Here is a 5312-nt window from a genome sequence, read left to right as displayed (position 1 = left end):
CTGAGGAGTGAGAGTGAAACAAGAGAACGGTGTGCCTTAGTAAGGATCTCTAAGACCTCATGGAAGATGTTATCTCCATGTATCTGCTTCAGCTGAACCCTATTCAGGGCCCTTGGTCAACTCTGGGAAAAAGGAGAAAAGCAATCACGTATAGACTGGTGACGTGGAAGAAAGACTGTCCAGTTGGCCCCTTCTTTTGCTCTGTGCAATGGCAAATACCATTCGAGTAACTCAGTCCACTACTACTCCTGATTCCACTATTAACGCTTTAGAGGGTCGGGAGCAAAGAACTCTAGCTAGGCTCGTTTATAAATGTGAGAAGGACAAAGAATAGGAACCTGGGGAAAAGTCAGAACCAAAGTCCATTTAGTGAAGCTTCTCCCTAGCGAATGGCAGAGCTGAGATAGAACTCTGTTAAACTGACAGATTAAGTGAAACGCTTTAAGTCTTTCAACGTCAGCTCTCTCGAGAGCTCTCAAGGCAATCTTGAGTAGGGGTTATACAAAGTACACACCTTACAGGGCCCTGGAAGGGATTTCTTGATCACTATGAGTATTTGTGACATTTTCCTAGAAATGCTCTCACTAGGGCATCTGGGTGGCTCGGCTGGTTAAGCATCTGGGATGGAGCCCTGCATCAGGCTCTGCGCGGACAGCACGGAGCCTGTTTGGGATTCTCACTCTCCCTCTCTCTCTCTCTGCCCCGTCTCCACTTGTGCACATGCTCTCTCAAAATAAATAATGATTTCTTAAAAAACCCCTCATCGAAATGTCATCAAGATCACCCCCCCCTTTTTTTTCACTCCTAAGGAACTGTTTTCCTGCCTACTTAGTTTTTGCTTTCCTACTCATCTATTACTGGGGTACCCAAAAAAGAACTACCACCTATCTTTATCTAGAGAATGTTGGCTATTTTTATTGAATTTGTGTAACAGCAAACATATAAAAATACATAAAATCAATCTACATATGTTTATATCTTTCAGACACAAATCAGAGTTAATTATTATTATTATTATTTATTTTTTTTTTTTTGAGAGCACCAGCGGGGAAGGGGCAGAGGGAGAGGGAGAAAAAATTTTAAGCAGGCTCCGCTCCAAGCCCAGGGCAAAGCCCAACACAGGGCTTCATATCAAGACCATGAGATCATGAATTGAACCAACATCAAGAGTTGAAACGCTTAACTGACTGAGCCACCTAGGGTTCCTGGCCCAGAGTTAAAAATTTTTAAATGAGAATGTTTTCTGAAAGAATACTTAAGTAGCCTTAAGCTAACTGTATTTAAGAAAACTGTCATTACAATTCCCTTTGATCGTAACAATTATAGTGAATTGAAAATGAGAATAGTCTTCTCCCTTATATATGTAATAAGTCAACTAGGTATCTGTTTGTTAAACCTAGGAAGCTTCTAATGAGACCCAGGAGAAACAGTAATTCCCAAAGTTCTTATAAAGAGTGAGCCTAATACAAGTGCAAATTTAACCACCTTTAGAGCTCAGCTTGTTTTCAGCCACTATTATTACAAAGAAGGATGGTGCTGGAAGGCAGGAATGGTCAGCCCATGTAGCCTAAGGGAAAACTCTAGTAGAGAACATTTTCTGAGGTAGGAGCCAACAAATCCAGCACTCTGGCATGCCTTCCTTTTGAATAAACATGCAGAATCCTACCTATATCCCATCTTAAAAGTCTGGGACAGATGAGTAATTATTTAAATTTGTTTCATCATAATTGGTCTCCCTAGCTGCAGTTCCTCTTCTAACTCACCTGTAAATTTTGGAGGTCATCAGGGTTTAATTTAGGGACTTTCTTTAATGTCTTCTCCGCAGGTGATCCCATCCATCTCAATGGCTCTATATGCCGTTAACTACTAAATTTACATCTCTGCCCCAGACTTCTGAGTTCCCGACCCATATAACCAACTGCCTGCTAACAGCAGGATTCTTTTTTTTTTTTTTTTTTTTTAATTTTTTTTTTTTTAATTTTTTTTTTTTTTTTTCATCGTTTATTTATTTTTGGGACAGAGAGAGACAGAGCATGAACGGGGAGGGGCAGAGAGAGAGGGAGACACAGAATCGGAAACAGGCTCCAGGCTCTGAGCCATCAGCCCAGAGCCCGACGCGGGGCTCGAACTCACCGACCGCGAGACCGTGACCTGGCTGAAGTCGGACGCTTAACCGACTGCGCCACCCAGGCGCCCCTAACAGCAGGATTCTTAATTATCACATATCTAAAAGAGAACTCCTGAATTTCTTCCCAAACCTATTATTCCCTTCATCTTCCTTGCTACCTACACCGAGTGGCTAGCCTCCATTCAGTTGCTAAAGCCAGAAACAAAAAATTACCTTTACTACCTCTTTTCCTTATCCCCCATGTCCAATTCATTAATGAGTCCAGTGACTTCTATCACTTAAGTCTGCCTTGAATCTCTCTTTGCTTACCAACCCTGCCGGCCCACTCGTTCTTAGCTGGACATCTGCAATAGACTTCCGACTTGTTCCAGACTTTCCTTCTTTGGTCCCTCTCAGTCCATTCTCCATATCCCACATTTACTTTTTGAAAGATGAGAATTTCAAATTTACAGGCAAGTTTCAGGAATAGTGCGAAGATCTTTATCTTTCTGAACCCGGTTTCAGACATGATGACCAATTGATTAGCCCTGAATTCTCCAGTGAACATTTTCTCCCATGCCATCAAGATGGTTACCACCATCGAACAAAAAGAACCAGTTCAAGTTTTCCAATTATCTTAATAATATCCTCTGTAACAAGTTCAATACTGGATCACACATTGCATTAAGTTATCTCGTCTCTTATTCCTTCAACCTGGAACAGTTTTTCAGTCATTTTATATCACAATCTTGACAGCTTTCGAGACTACAGGCCAGTTGCTTTCACAAGGTACCTCAGTTTGGGTTTGTCTGGTGTTTCCTCATAAAGAGAGTCACATCAGGCATTTTAGGCAGAAATATCACAGAAGAGATTTTTGTCTCCTCACTGCATCATAGATTGGATGAGTTCCAGTCTGCCAAGAAACAGATGCATGTTGAACTAAACACAAGAGACTTACTGGGAGAAAAGGCCTGTGAGGAATAGAGGGGAAGAAGCAGGAGTTGGCAGTGAGGGTCTTTTGACCAAGACCCGAGACCAACACCTGTGAAAGGAAAGAAGGCTGGACCTCAGACTGCAGTTCAGTCCCGAGAAAGCCTCAGCCAGACTGATGGGGTGTCCCTAAGAAAATGTTTCCTGTCAGAGGAATCCCACATCAGCCAGGAATGTACAGGCCCAAGCATCCCCACCTTGCCCAGTGACTGGCTGGGAGAAGTGGGCCTCAGCATTCATTGGCATGCATCTAAGTTCTTTCTTTCTATGAAGTGGCTGGTTCAATCTCCACGGTGTGTGTATGCTACAATCTGAGCCGCCGATCCCCTAAAGCGGTGTGCACTTTGTTTCCAGTTGTTTGACACTAAGAACAATGCTGCAATTACTATGAGACCTCAGAAATGCCAGGGATGGAATGTGAAGCAGGCGAGTTGTGAATTCCTTGGAGGAAGTTTGCAGGAAGCTTCTCCGGATATGGTCTTCCTGAATTCTCTCCTTCTCACGCAGTAGGAAATATTCAGGCTGCTTAGCTGCTCTCAGCCTACTGGAGGCCAGGGAGAGCTGACACACTTTGGTGGGGCCCATATCAAACTTCCATTCAGAAAGTCCACGAATTTCAAAGTGAAAGTCTCCCCAAGGTCTGCAGCTCTCCTGTCTTTGTTCCCAGTGGAGAAAGCCCTATTCTGGTTTTTTCTGCCAACACTCCCACCAGAAAGCAAGCCTCATCTGTGCCCAGAAGTCTGTAGATCCTAGCAGCCAAGTGGGGGGAAGGAAAGACAACCTCAGGCTCAATGTTTCCCGAATCTGTTCCAAGTCCATCTAATAATTTAATGCAGTGCTATGAAAATTACCTAGAATGTGAATTCCAAGCAAAGCTGTTCTTTTGTAAGTTTGAAGTAGAAATGCGATGACACAAAACCAGTTAATTAACTGCAAGTCAGAGTAATGAACTGAAAAAACTTAATGGAAAACCATTCAGCTCCCTGCCCTCCTTGCTGAGGTCAACTTAGCACAGGGCTGTAAGAGATCAGGAGTATGGAACAGGTCATGCTTCAAAACATTTCTCCTGAAAATAGCTTTATAACTAATAAAGACAGAATCAAAGAATTCCCTCCTGGCTTCTAGATGGTGGTCATGGATCTTATGCATCCTAGGATAATACACTTACATTACCACATACTACTCTAATTGTATACCTACGATAAGAATTTTGTAACTTTCAAATTATTCCTTTTTGGTTCAATGCATACTCTACTCTTTTCTATTTAACTTCTCTGCATATTTTATGATTTTTAAGCCTTTCACCCAGCAGATTACCCTACAGAATATTAGTCAAAGACAGTAGTTATCAGTAATTACTCAGTTTGGATAATCAGTTTTGTTGAAACATGGCAGAATGATCAAATTTACCATATACACATATGCTGTTTTAACACTACGATGCATTTAATGCTATCTCTAAACATGTTCAATATTGAACTCCGAATACAGTATACTGCTTATACATGTTTTCCCTGCAATGAGTGCTGATAGGTGGCCTCAACCAAGGAGGGCAAGCATGGCAGAAAGTACTATACAACTTTGGGTAATGAGCACACACACTGCCAAATACGCTTATCCAATGGGCGCTCCACTGCACCTCTCTACTTGAAAGCAGTCTGTAATGGGTGGTATCCCCTCTTTGGCCTATTTTGTGTTCTAGCAAGCAATTTTGACCAAAAATGGCCCCACACGGTGTACACGTGATAGTATGGGACCTGCTACAAAGAAACAAGGGCAAGTGGTACTCTAGGTGCTGAGATGAAAGTGTTATGACAGCAGGAACATGCCCCCAAGGAAACAGTCACGGAAGCAGGGTAGAGATCAACTGGAAATTATATTCGTCAAAGTCTTTTGACGTTATGAAGGCATTGTAAACATTACTGCAGCCTGGGACAAATGACTAACAATTTTCTGAAGGGCAGGTAGCATTTCATGACTTAGGGGCATCAGAAAAAAATAAAATGAAATGAAAGAGCAAATGCCAAGTTAGACATCACAGTCCTTTCTCCACAGGACCTCTGCTGTAACAGTAACCATAACCGCCCCCACCTAGGGTCAATTAGCACCACTCCCCCTTAGAAACATGTCCTCCCTTCCTCCTGACTTGCTCCCTCTCATGGCATACGTCTCTATATCCGTCAAATTATACGAAGAAAGAAAGAGAAGGAAGAAG

The sequence above is a fragment of the Leopardus geoffroyi genome, chromosome C3, assembly GCF_018350155.1.
Source record: "Leopardus geoffroyi isolate Oge1 chromosome C3, O.geoffroyi_Oge1_pat1.0, whole genome shotgun sequence".
Taxonomy (NCBI): Eukaryota; Metazoa; Chordata; class Mammalia; order Carnivora; family Felidae; genus Leopardus; species Leopardus geoffroyi.
The sequence above is the reverse complement of the archived record's forward strand: the minus strand, read 5'-3'. Positions refer to the sequence as shown.